The sequence below is a fragment of the Rattus rattus genome, chromosome 7 (assembly GCF_011064425.1).
Source record: "Rattus rattus isolate New Zealand chromosome 7, Rrattus_CSIRO_v1, whole genome shotgun sequence".
Taxonomy (NCBI): domain Eukaryota; kingdom Metazoa; phylum Chordata; class Mammalia; order Rodentia; family Muridae; genus Rattus; species Rattus rattus.
The window spans coordinates 51541905-51556459 of record NC_046160.1 but is presented as its reverse complement, the minus strand read 5'-3'; the positions used below and the strand labels follow the sequence as shown (position 1 = coordinate 51556459).

Sequence of the window (14555 nt, the reverse complement as noted above, 5' to 3'; positions counted from 1 at the left end):
ACTATAGTTTGAGATGTTCCAAACCACATCTTGTGTCTTTTAATGAAACGGAACAAATAAGGTCATTATGACATTTAACCTAGACTGGGCTGTGACTACACCAGTCCTAGGATTACAAGCATAAGTTACCACATGGAAGGTTACACTATAATTTTAAGATATAGTAATAAAAAATAATATTAGTCACTGTTTAACAAGCACACAGATTTTGGAATTACCTACTATGGTGAAATATCATTTCTCTCTTTTTTAAATTGTTTATATTTGTTTATGTACATTTCAAATGTTATTCCCTTTCCTGTTCTCAGTTCAGTGGTTTTCTGCTAGCATTCACCTCTGCATTTGACATGCTCTCGTTGTGTCTCTCAGGAGAGATCTATATCCGGTTCCTGTCAGCATGTACTTCTTAGCTTCTTCAATCTAATCTAGTTTTGGTGGTTGTACATGTGAGCCAGACTCTGAATGGTAATTCCAACAGTCTAAACTTTGCCTCCATATCCCTTCCTATGGATAATTTTGCTCCCCCTTTTAAGAAGGAGTGAAGCATTGCATTTGGTCATCCTTCTTCTTGAGCTTCATGTGGTCTATGGATTACATCTTGGGTAATTTGAGCCTTTGGGCTAATATCCACTTATCAATGGGTGCTTACCATGTGTATTTTTCTGTAATTGGGTTACCTCACTCAGGATGATATTTTCTAGTTCAATCTATTTGCCTATGAATTTCATGAAATTGTTTTTGATAGCTGAGTAGTATTCCATTCTGTAGATGTACCACATTTTCTGTATCCATTCCTCTGTTTAAGGGCATCTGGGTTCTTTCCAGCTTCTGGCTATTATAAATAAGGCTGCTATGAACATAGTGGAGCACATGTCTTTGTTGTATGTTGGGGCATCTTTTGGGTATATGCCCAAGAGAGGTATAGCTAGGTCCTCAGGTAGTGCAATGTCCAATTTTCTTAGAAACCTCCAGACTGATTTCCAGAATGGTTGTACCAGTCTGCAATCCCACCAACAATGGAGGAGTGTCCTCTTTCTCCACATCCTCACCAGCATTTGCTGTCGCCGGAGTTTTTGATTTTAGCCATTCTGACTGGTGTGAGGTGGAATCTCAGGGTTGTTTTCATTTGCATTTCCCTATGACTAAAGATGTTGAACATTTCTTTAGGTGCTTCTCAGTCATTCGGCATTGCTCAGCTGTGAATTTTTTGTTTAGCTCTGAGTCCCATTTTTTAATAGACTTATTTGTCTCCCTGCAGTCTAACTTCATGAATTCTTTGTATATTTTGGATATAAGGCCTCTATCTGTTGTAGGATTGGTAAAGATCTTTTCCCAATCTGTTGGTTGCCGTTTTGTCCTAACAACAGTGTCCTTTGCCTTACAGAAGCTTTGCAGTTTTATGAAATCCCATTTGTTGATTCTTGATCTTAGAGCATAAGCCATTGGTGTTTTGTTCAGGAAGTTTTCTCCAGTGCCCATGTGTTCGAGATGCTTCTCCACTTTTTCTTCTATTAGTTTGAGTGTATCTGGTTTGATGTGGAGGTCCTTGATCCACTTACACTTCAGCTGTGTACAGGGTGATAAGCATGGATCAATCTGCATTCTTCTACATGCTGACATCCAGTTGAACCAGCACCATTTGTTGAAGATGCATCATTTCACATCATTTGTGCACTCTGATTTCATTGTTAGTCATTACTCTTAATAGATAGAAATTGTTTATAAGAGCTGGAAAAATAGCTTATCAGCCATGTCTCAACACTCCTGAACATGTGTAACTCCACCTTAGGCTATCTGACAGCGCTGGTTTCATAGGCAACACACACATGTGCAAATGCCACACATAAGCATAGATACATAAGCACAATTTAAAATAATAGTAATAGATCTTTAGAAATAATAATTATTTTTACAATTTAGAAAATCTATATATTAGATTATCTTATTATTTTCTTATTTGGAATATTTTAAAGAATAGTTTTAATTTTATTGGGGCTGATATATTATTTTTAACTATAAGGGCCTTATTTTCATTACTGTGTCTAAGATATATTTCTAAACATAAAAATATATTTTTAATCGACAAATGGGATCTCATAAAACTGCAAAGCTTCTGTAAGGCAAAGGACACTGTGGTTGGGACAAAACGGCAACCAACAGATTGGGAAAAGATCTTTACCAATCCTCCAACAGATAGAGGGCTTATATCCAAAATATACAAAGAACTCAAGAAGTTAGACAGCAGGGAGACAAATAACCCTATTAAAAAATGGGGTTCAGAGCTAAACAAAGAATTCACAGCTGAGGAATGCCGAATGGCCGAGAAACACCTAAAGAAATGTTCAACATCGTTAGTCATAAGGGAAATGCAAATCAAAACAACCCTGAGATTTCACCTCACATCAGTGAGAATGGCTAAGATCAAAAACTCAGGTGACAGCAAATGCTGGCGAGGATGTGGAGAAAGGGGAACACTCCTCCATTGTTGGTGGGATTGCAGACTGGTACAACCATTCTGGAAATCAGTCTGGAGGTTCCTCAGAAAATTGAACATTGAACTGCCTGAGGATCCAGCTATACCTCTCCTGGGCATATACCCAATAGATGCCCCAACATATAAAAAAGACACGTGCTCCACTATGTTCATCGCAGCCTTATTTATAATAGCCAGAAGCTGGAAAGAACCCAGATGCCCTTCAACAGAGAATGGATACAGAAAATGTGGTACATCTACACAATGGAATATTACTCAGCTATCAAAAACAATGACTTTATGAAATTAAGTAGGCAAATGGTTGGAACTGGAAAATATCATCCTGGTGAGCTAACTTAATCACAGAAAGACATACATGGTATGTACTCATTGATAAGTGGCTATTAGCCCAAATGCTTGAATTACCCTAGATGCCTAGAACAAATGAAACTCAAGGCGAATGATCAAAATGTGAATGCAGATCGCTCTGAGAGACACAGCCAGAATACAGCAAATACAGAGGCGTATGCCAGCAGAAACCACTGAACTGAGAACAGGACCCCTGTTGAAGGAATCAGAGAAAGAACTGGAAGAGCTTGAAGGGCTCGAGACCCCATATGTACAGCAATGCCAACCAACAGAGCTTCCAGGGACTAAGCCACTACCCAAAGACTATACATGGACTGACCCTGGACTCTGACCTCGTAAATAGCAATGAATATCCTAGTAAGAGCACCAATGGAAGGAAGCCCTGGGTCCTGCTAAGACTGAACCCCAGTGAACTAGACTGTTGGGGAGAGGGCAGCAATGGGGGAGGGTTGGGAGGAACACCCATAAGGAAGGGGGGGGGGAGGGGATGTTTACCCGGAGAGCAGGAAAAGGAATAACACTCGAAATGTATATAAAAATACTCAAGTTATTAATAATAAAAAATAAAAAAATATATATTTTTCATGTTTATTTAGAAATTGTTTTAGTTTTGGTATGCAACTTACTCTCCAACATTGTTTAACCTTGATAGCTAAAAGTTTGTCTGTTTTATTCACTATATGGAAGAATAATTCTTCAATTCAGTTCACTGTTTCTTTTCTTTCTTTTTTGTGATGATGTTTGATTCTCCTCTAATGTCTATTACTTTCTTTTCTTTGTTAGACGTGGTTTTTTTTTGTTTGTTTGTTTTTAGGGTTTTCAGGTGAAGGTTTGTTATTTCCCATGTGATATGTTTCCACTATAAAATTTCTTAAACAGAGGATTAAACCATAGTGTCTCTCTCTCTCTCTCTCTCTCTCTCTCTCTCTCTCTCTCTCTCTCTCTCTGTGTGTGTGTGTGTGTGTGTGTGTGTGTGTGTGTGTGTGTATGGTATTCATTTCAATCTATTACTATATATAGTAATATATTATAGATATAAAATATGTGTGTCTAATTTTCTTTATATTGCACAAGTGTTTGAAACTCTATGCATTATTGCTACCCATTACACAGATCTCTTTCTGATATGAATATTTAATGTGTCTTTCTCAGGATCAGAGTAGCACCTTATACAGTGTAAATTTTTTCTATTATTGAGCCTCTTTTTATGAACAGCAACTGACTTTCACTGCAAAATGGATCATGGGTGCTTGAATATAAGTGACACTATGATTGCAATAGAATTCTGTCTGTGCCATCCACATCATAGATGCTCTCACACAGTCTAATGAAAGAGTGATCTTCTCCTGTTTGCACGTGTCTGAGATAACCACTTCAGTTGGAAGTATTCTAGACCAGATAAACCATAGTTAGGGGCATTAAAGCTTGCCTATCAGGTTGATCTGGTTGATACAATCAGACAAGATTCATTGGAGTATCCCCTCAGGAAAGAGGAGACAGATTTATGCTGTATTTAAGTAAAAAATGAAATCATGAAGAAACATTTCTTATATGGTTCTTGTACATTTAAGTGTAAAAGTGATGTACTGCATGATTTTGACATAAATGTAAAGCTAATAGTTGGGAAGAAAAGGGTCTTGTCACTTCCTTGCTTCAGTTGCTACCCATTGTGTTTTGACTATTTTGCATGAGATTTTTGAAAAATGAAAAGGTATTTGGTTGAACTAACAAACACTTGTCTTCTTGTGCAGAGGAAGAACGCACGAGCTGCTTCCATTTTTCTGGAAAATTTAATAGCAGCATTGACACTAAGCTGACTTATAGGACATTAGAATTATTCTCTTTAGTCAATAACTATTGACTATAAAATAGATGATAAATTTCAATAGCAGAAAGTTATGAATCAGATCAAGTGGATATCCTTTAATTGCATTCCTTTCCAGTACAACAAATTTGTTTAAAATACATGCTGAAAGTAAAACTTATTGTATAGTTATTACTTCTCTAAATGGAGCATGTTTTTGTATCATTTTTCACAAAAAGCAACATAGAAACTCTCTAAATCTAGGCATATGACAGTTGCTTTTGTCCATAGAAATAAGTTGACTACATTGTTTCTGGTCGCTAGCAAACTAGATGTCTGACATGCTTTGCAGGGTCATCTTCCTAACTAGCTAAACACATCTCCATGACTTATAGTAGGAAGCCATGACTTCATAAGGTTTAATAGCCAGACCAAAGCACAACCTTTCATGAGGCAAGCTAAGAATCCCTGCAGGAAACTTTTACTAAAATTCTATTAAAATTTAAGGTCACATATAAACATACCTATCTGCAATATAATCCATTGTAATATAAATAATATCAATGATTATCTATAATTATATTGTTGAGAGATTGTTATATCCTTATGCATTCTACAAACAATGGTTATATATACATGTTGCTAAAAAGGAGGTTCTAAAGGCATTTCATATGAAATATTATTTGTAGTAGTAGGAAGAACTTGAGGATGAACATGGGTACATTGGTGTTTGAGTCCTAATTCTACTACATATTAGCTGTGTGATACACTGTAATTAAACAATTCTGTGTTTTATACTCATGTTTTAGTTCAAAATTAATTCTTTTTTGCATTGTATTCACATGTAAATCATATACTATACTATTCCTAGTTCTGTAGAATGCAGATAGAGATATCAAATAAACTGGGAATTTTGTTATCTCTTTAAACTAATATACTAGAAGGTTTGTCTGTCATCTATTAATAAAACCTGAAAATGGAATAATTATTAAATATTTGAATCATATAACTATATTGTTATATTAAAATATAGGTGTAGTCATATTCAAGGATTGAAGGAGCTGAAGGGTTTGCAACTTCATAAGAACAACAATACCAACCAACTAGAGCTCCCAGGGACTAAACCACCATCCAAAGAGTACACATGGATAGACCCATGGCTCCAGCTACATGTGTAGCAGAGGATGGCCTTGTTGGGCATCAATGGGAGAAGAAGCCCTTGGCCTTGCCAAGGCTCAAGGCCCCAGTGTAGGAGAATGTCACAGCAGGAAGGGGGGGAAAGGGTAGGTGGGGGAACACACTCATAGAAGCAGGTAGAGGGGGATGGGATAGGGGATTTGTGGAGGGGAAACTAGGAAAGAGGATAATATTTGAAATGTAAATAAAAAATATCCAAGAAAAAAGAAAATAAGTCATAGTTTAACATTTAATTTGAAAATCCCCACTGCACTAGCAAGGCAATGTTTTTGGTGCATTGGCTTCAATGCCTTTCTGCCTCTGTGTTGAGATGACACTTCCTAATTCCACTTCAGAACAACAAGGCAGTCAAATCTCACCCTTTCCTTGGTGACACATATGGCCTTTCCTCTTTTTAGCTATTGTTCTATCTTTCATCCCCTCCATGCTTTGGCAAAAATAGTCTGTGCTTTATGCCATAATTAAATAAAAATAATTCAAATTTGAGTATGTGATATCATCTATTTTCACTATACTCACAAAAGTATTGAGAGATGTATCTTAATATTAAGTATCCTGAAAATTAATACGTTGATAGTAAAAAATGACTTTAGTGATGAGAAAGATTCAATAAATATAAATAGAATAACATCAATTTTGAGATTTAAAATATGCTGAACCATGGAGAATTAAGGCTTGAGTGACATATATATTTATCCAATCCCAAGTGGTCATCCATAAAAACATATATACCTGTGACACTAAATGGACTCAATAGGTTTATATTATTTATAAATCATACGTGTTTACCCATATTTTGTATACCCATATATTATACACATATTTTGCATATCACTTTATTATTATGTATTTACCAACATATATCATATATAACTATATATTATATATTTCCTGCACATACTCACACATATAAACACACACACACATATAAACAATAATTAATGAATTTTAGGACATGAATTTTAAAGGAAGTCAGGAACGCTGTGAGGAGAAAGAAGAATGAAGTAATTATACTATGATGAAACTTGAAGAAAAAAAGCATAGCAAGAGGTACAAGCGGCCAGATGTTGAGGAAGAAAAATTTTAGAGAGGCAGAGGAAGCTGGAGGGTAGAGGAGGGAGCTAAGAGAACATGGCGTCAGATGTTAAGATTCCTCTCTACACATATTACAGGCTGTTATGACTATTCTTAAGGGATGGGTGTGTACAGGATTTTGTGATGTTTAGATGAGCAAATTATATCTTATCAAATAGATCAGAGGATATTGTGTGATGTGTTCTTTCATGTGGCAACTTAATTCAAGAGAGTGTATCTTGGCAAGGTGCACTGGGCCCACCATGGAATTGCGATGTGTATGTCTGGCATGGTGGTGGAAACCAGCCAAGAGAGCTGTAAGGACAGGGTGGCTTGACATGGTGCAGTGTTGTAATGGCTTGCAGAAGGTGAATCAGAAAGTAGATGGAAGCAGTATGGAGCCACTGAAATACATAGATAAATTAGCTCTAATTCCAAAGTCCTGCCGGAGCCAGAAGTAGCAAGAGAGCATGACTGCCAGGGTACTCATGGGAACCAATTCTGCCATTTTTTTTAATTTTTACTGCAAAAATGAAGAACATTTAATTTTTTTGTCAACTTTCATTTTAATGTCAACTGTTAAAGCTACTCTTCTTTTGGTATAGTTGTATGGTTCCAGAATAAAAAAATGTTTCAAATATTTTTTGACTTTTTATTGGATATTTTATTTATTTGCATTTCAAATGTTATCCCCTTTCCCTATTTCCCCTCCACAAATCCCCTATTCCAACCTCTCCCCCCTGCTTTTATGAGGGTGTTTCCCCACCCATGCACCCAGTCCCACCTCTCCACTCTGGCATTCTCCTACACTGGGGCATGGAGCCTTCAGAGGACCAAGGGCTTCTCTTCCCATTGATGTCCATCTGACAAGGCCATCCTTTGCTACATATGCAGCTGAAGCCATAGGTCCCTCCATGTGTACTCTTTGGTTGGTGGTCTAGTCCCTGGGAGCTCTGGGGGGGTCTGGTTCCTTGATATTGTTGGTCTTCCTATGGGGTTGCAAACCCCTTCAGCTCCTTTGCTTTGGTGGCCTTGCCCTGGATACAAATAAAACAATCACTCGTATGACACACAAATAATTTTTTCTTCCTTTGTCTATTCCGCTCCTTTGATCCTGCTAACACTTCCATTCCAGTTCAAACTTTGTTTTCTGAAGATTCTAAATTTTATCTTTGTTTCTGTCAGGAAGGTAAGAGAGAGAGAGAGAGAGAGAGAGAGAGAGAGAGAGAGAGAGAGAGAGAGAGAGAGAGAGAGAGAGAGAGACTGAGGACTTTTGTTCAAGTGAGCAAGAAGACTGTGTGGTTAGGCTTGACTCTTATGGCCAAGCAATGGCTGCTCTGGAAATTATACTCTTCTGCTACATTTGTACCCTGCCTTGTGAAGAGTGTTATCAAGTTGTCTTCATTAAGCAGCAGAAAAAAAAAATCATTCTGCCCAACACGGGATACTCTCCTGATAGTCTAATGATTGGGTGCATGTCCTTGGCAGGTCACTTAAGTGCCTGGGTCGAACGACCTTTAAATTAGACACATAATTCTACTGATAGCAGGCAAGATGTGGTGACCCATTTACCACATAATGGATACAATTTTTGAAAATATTAGTAGAGAAAGTGAAATAATTTCATTTTTTGTGATAGAAAAGTATATTTTAAATTTTAAAATTATTCACACAGTGAATACCTTTATGTATTTCCTAGGACATATTAATTTGTAGACACCTTCAAAATTAGGTTTATAAAGATAAATTGTGAAGAAATGGCGTTTGAAAAGTGTAATGGGTTCAGAAAGAAAAAAATTAGAATTTTAAGTAATTAAGAAAAATAAAATGACATTTTACACAAGTTAAAGTAGGTTTATATTCCCCTATAGCTCTGCAGACTAAATTTGAGTTTAGAGTTAATGTGATATAATTATTAGAACATTAGTTAAATGTTTGTCTTCTCTCCCACAGCATAGTATTTTTTGTGATGTTTGAACTAATGATGCTGTAAAATTCATTCCTTATTATTGTATGGGATCAACTAGACATTATCCAGCACTGAGTGTCCTCATTCCTTCAGACTAGAGCTTTTAAATGTAAGCACTGTTAGAGCTGGGCCATTCTGGTCTGGAGGGCTGTACAGTATGCTGATGTACTGTATTTATTGATTAGCATCATCCTTATAAGAGCAATAGTATTTCCCTCCCCACTATGCTGGATATCAAATTATTTACTGACATCATCGTGTTTCTCTGAAGGCAAAGTCACATCCCTCATGAACCAATGCTGTAAAGTAGTGAGACTTACTTTGAATCTGTCTGAATTTCAATTATTTTGGAAAGGACTGCAACTAAATAATATATTCTAAAGCAAAATAAGTAAATAAAACTTTTTCTTTCAAAACAACTTTTAATGTAGTGTATCAAAGTGTAGCCCAGAGCAGGGGGAAGGAATGGGGGAGGGGGCAGTATCAGGTACTGGAGGGGACAAGAGAGAGGTATAGAGGGTCAGAAAATTGAATAAAATATGTAGCAGTGGGGGGGGTGAAGAAGTAGGGATAGCCACTGGTGGGTCCCAGACACCAGGGAAGCGAGAGGCTCCCAGGACCCAACAGGGATGACTTTAGTGGAAATGTGCAGCCACAGGGAAGGGGAGGTAAAACCTTTAGAGACCACCTTCAGTAGATAGGCATGGCCCCTGGTCAAGGGGTGGGACCAACTACCCATCTCAAAGTTTTCAAACCAGAAATGTTCCTGTCCAAAGGAAAGACAGGGACAAAACTTGGAGCAGAGACTGAAGAAAGGGCCATCTGGGAACTGCGCTACCTGAGGATCCATCCTGTCTGTAGACACCAGCTGGACACTGTTGCTGTTGCCAAAAGTTTGCTGACAGAAAGAAACCTGGCATGGCTGTCCATTGGAAGGTTCTGTGAGCAACTGACCAAAGCAGATGTGGATGCTTGGAGCCAACCATCAGACTGAGCTCAGAGACCCAGGTGGAGAAGCCAGCAGAAGGACAGGAGGAGCAGAGGGAGATTGCAACCTCATAGGAAGAACAATGTCAGCACTCCCATGGTCAGACTACTAACGAAGGAGTGTACCTGGAGGGATCCGTGGCTCCAGAAACATACGTAGCAGAGAATGGCCTTATCTGACATAAATGGGTGGGGACGCTCCCGGGGAGGTTTGATGCCACAGCATAGGGGGACACTGGAGTGGTGGGACAGGAGAGGTTGGATGGGTGGGGAGCACCCACATATAGGCAAAATGAGTTGGGAGAAGGTGGATATGGGATAAGAGTTTGTGGAGGGGTAACCAGGAAGTAGGATATCCTTTGAGATGTAAGCGAATAGAATGATGAATAAAAAATAATTACAGAGGAAAGAAATTCAGGCATGTTTTACTTGGGAAAAAAAATATAAAAAAAAAAAAGCAAGTGTAGTCCAACTATGAAGCTTACATTTGCCTTAAATTTATGTCCCGGCCTTGTTCTCTAACATGCTTGAATTACAGGTGTGCACCTACTAAAAATATTTTCTGAATCAAGTAAACAAAATATTTTTAAGTATCTCATGCTGAATGTGAAAATCTCTGTGAGAATTACAAAAATGGACGTTTTAAAAAGCAACTTCCGAGCACAGCCTGCAAAAGTGGTAGCAAGCCAACCAATGCATTTCAGCCAATTTACTTTGATCTTTTCTTCAATAAATGCAGTTTATCTTGGGGAAAATATGAATTAAATTCTTCACATATGGCAACTAAAATTGATCACATAAATACTACACATAACTTTTATATGAATAAATATTGTTCCCTTAGGGAGTCTTCTCTGTTCCCCCCGCCCCTGTCTGTCTTTCCCTTTCCCTCCTTCTTTCCTCCACCACTCTTGTGATACTATATAATTTTAGCATTGATCTCAGGAAACTTTATCGAATATTTAGAAGCATAATTATACCTTCTTGCCATTAATATCATTATGCTTCTAGCTTGTCATTGAAGCAAGTTACTTAACTGGCCTTCGGAAGACACATACTCAATCATAAGGGGAATGGGCAAAAGGCCTTTATTCAGCCTATCATCTATCAGCATTTTCTGCTATAACTATAACATCTATATTTGTTTCTTGTGCCTTTTCTTAGGCGTTTTTGCATTAGTTCCTTATTTTTTATTCTAAATTATTTACTTTTTAAAATTCTTATCATATTATATTTTATTATCATTCCTCGGAAGCATTTTTGTTTTTGAATGAGTGACAGAAAGTAAGTGGATCCATGAAAGGAGGGGATATGTGGTGGAGCTTGGAGGTATAGAGAAAGAGAAAAACATAATTAGAATATACTAAATGAAAAAAATGAAAGAAAAAAGGATTAAAACTGAGTGTCACACTGTTAAAGTGCTATATAAATAACTATATATTATTATGTAATATACATAATTTATGCACATAAATTAATAAATGAATTATTCTAATATTTTCAGTGTCAAAGTTTTATTGAATAATCAAATATTTTGAATAAATGTTCTAGCAGTTGCATTAATCACTTTCAGAATACTAGAATTAATGTATTTTTTAATATTTAGATTGTAAATTCTATTCTTATTTACTATAACAATTTAAAAAACATGTACAACAATTTTGTAGAGTGATCTGAGACATAACAATTTACTGTTGTGTTCTCATTATAGTATAATTCACAAAAATATCTTTGAAGACTTAATGACTAGACTAAGATAACTAAATATCTAAATAGGTGGTGAATACCAAATTTAAAAACATTACTAGGGAATAATAATAACTGCATTAAATAATTTTCAATAACTTAATTTAGTTCCAAGAAATATGTATGGCCACAGGTAAATCATTTCTAATACCTTGCATCCTATCAGATCACCATGGACTAATGCTGGTCTTCAATAACAACAACAAAATAACCAGAAAGCACAAATACACATGGAAACTGAACAATGCCCTATTCAATGATAACTTGGTCAAGGAAGAAATAAAGAAAGAAATTAAAGACTTTTTAAAATTTAATGAAAATGAAGGTGAAACATACCCAAACTTATGAGACACAATGAAAGCAGTGCTAAGAGGAAAACTCATAGATCTGACAGCCCCCCAAAAGTAACTGGAGAGAGCAAACATTAGCAGCTTGACAACACACCTGAAAGCTCTAAAACAAAAAAGAGGCAAAACATCCAAGAGACAGCAGGAAATAATCAAACTCAGGGATGAAATTAACCAAGTAGGAACAAAAAGGACTATACAAAGAAATTAACAAAAGTAGGAGCTGGTTCTGTGAGAAAATTAACAAGATAGATAAACCCTTAGCCAGACTAACCAGAGGGCAGAGAGACGGTATCCAAACTCACAAAATCAGAAAAGAAAGGGAGAGATAACAACAGAAACTGAGGAAATTAAAAAAAAACCAGATCCTACTACAAAAGTCTGTACTCAACAAAATTGGAAAATCTGGATGAAATGGACAATTTTCTAGACAAATACTACGTACCAAACTTATATCCAGATCAGATAGACCATCTAAACATTTCCAAAATTCCTAAATAGAAGCAGTTTTTAAAAGTCTGTGAACAAAAAAAAAAAGCCATCAAAGAAGACCTAATGCCAATACTCTTCAAACTATAGAAACAGAGTGAACACTACCCTATTTGTCCTATGAAGCCACAATTATGCTTATACCTAAACCACACCAAGACCCAACAAAGAAAGGTAACTTCACACCAATTTCCCTTTTGAATATTGATTCAAAAATAGTCAATATAATTCTTGCAAACTGAATCCAAGGACACATGAGAATTACTATCCATCATGATCAAGTAGGCTTCATCCCAGGGATGCAAGGATAGTTCAATATATGTAAATTTATCAATGAGATTATATATATATATATATCACTGTATAAACAAACAATATGTATCACTATATAAACAAACTCAAGGAAAAAGAGCACATGGGCATTTCATTAGATGTTGAGAAAGCATTTGACAAAATTCAACACCCCTTCATGATAAAAGTTTTAGAAACATCAGGAATTCAAGACCCATACCTAAACATAGTAAAAGCCATATGCATTAAACCAGTAGTCTACATCAAACAAAAAGGAGAGAACCTTGAAGCAAACCCACTAAAATCAGGGAATAGACCAGGCTGCTCACTCTCTCCCTACCTTCTCAATATAGTACTTGAAGTCCTGGCCAGAGCAATTAGATGGAAAAAAAAAAGAGGTGAAATGGATACAAATTGGAAAGGAAGAAGTCAAAATACCACTATTTTCAGATGATATGATATATTTAAGTGAACCCCAAAATTACCACCAGAGAATTACTAACCTCACAAACAACTTCAGCAAAGTGGCTGGATATAAAATTAAATCAAACAAATCAGTAGCCTTCCTCTACTCAAAGGATAAAGAGGCTGAGAAAGAACTTAGGGAGATGACACACTTCATAATAGTGGCAAATAATATAAAATACCTCAATGTGACTCTAACCAAATAAGTGAAAGATCTATGTGACAAGAACTTCAAGCCTCTGAAGAAAGAAATCTAATAAGGTCTCAGAAGGTGGAAAGACATCCTATGCTCATGGATTGACAGAATTAATATAGTAAAAATGGTCATCTTGCCGAAAGCAATCTACAGATTCAATGCAATCCCCAACAAAATTTCAACTCAATTCTTCATAGAGTTAGAAAGAGCAATTTGGAAATTCATTTAAAATAACAAAAAAGCCCCAAACAATTAAACAACAACAACAACAACAACAAAAACCCCAGCATAGCAAAAACTATTCTCAACAATGAAAGAACTTCTGGAGGAATCACCATCCTTGACCTCAAGCTGTATTACAGAGTAATAGTGATAAAAACTGTATGGTATTGGTACAGAGACAAGCAGATAGATCATTGGAATAGAATTGAAGACCCAGAAATGAATCTACACAGCTATGCTCACTTTATCTTTGATAAAGGAATAGGAAAAAGACATCATTTTTAAACAAATGTAGCTGGTTCAACTGGCAGTCAACCTGTAGAAGTATTTCAAGTCGACCCATTCTTATCTTCTTATACAAAGCTCAAGTCCAAGTGGATCAAGGACCTCTACATAATACTAGATACACTGAAAATAATAGAAGAGAAATTGAGGAAGAACATGGAACACATGGGCACAGGCAAAATTTCCTGAACAGAACATCAATGGCTTATGCTCTATGATCAACAATAGACAAAAGGGATCTTATAAAGCTTCTGTAAGGCAAAGAACACTGTCAATAGAAAAAATGGAAACAAACAGATTGGGAATCTTTATAAATCCTCCATCTGATAAAGGACTATTATCCAATATATACAAAGAACTCAAGAAATTAGAATGTAGAGATTCAAATAAATGAGGTACAGAGCTAAACTGGACATGTGTTAAATGACACACTTAAAGAAATGACTAGACAAGGCTGCCCACTCGCTCCCTACTTATTCAATATAGTTCTTGAAGTTCTAGCCAGAGCAATCAGACAACAAAAGGAGGTCAAGGGGATACAGATCGGAAAAGAAGAAGTCAAAATATCACTATTTGCAGATGATATGATAGTATATTTAAGTGATCCCAAAAGTTCCACCAGAGAACTACTAAAGCTGATA

General features: G+C 36.4%; 1 protein-coding gene across 1 annotated transcript in view; it reads right to left on the bottom strand.

Moving 5' to 3' along the window:
* Window positions 1-14555, bottom strand: part of Dgkb (diacylglycerol kinase beta) — a 714793-nt gene that overhangs the window by 307485 nt on the left and 392753 nt on the right. The gene's annotated exons all lie outside the window — the stretch shown is intronic.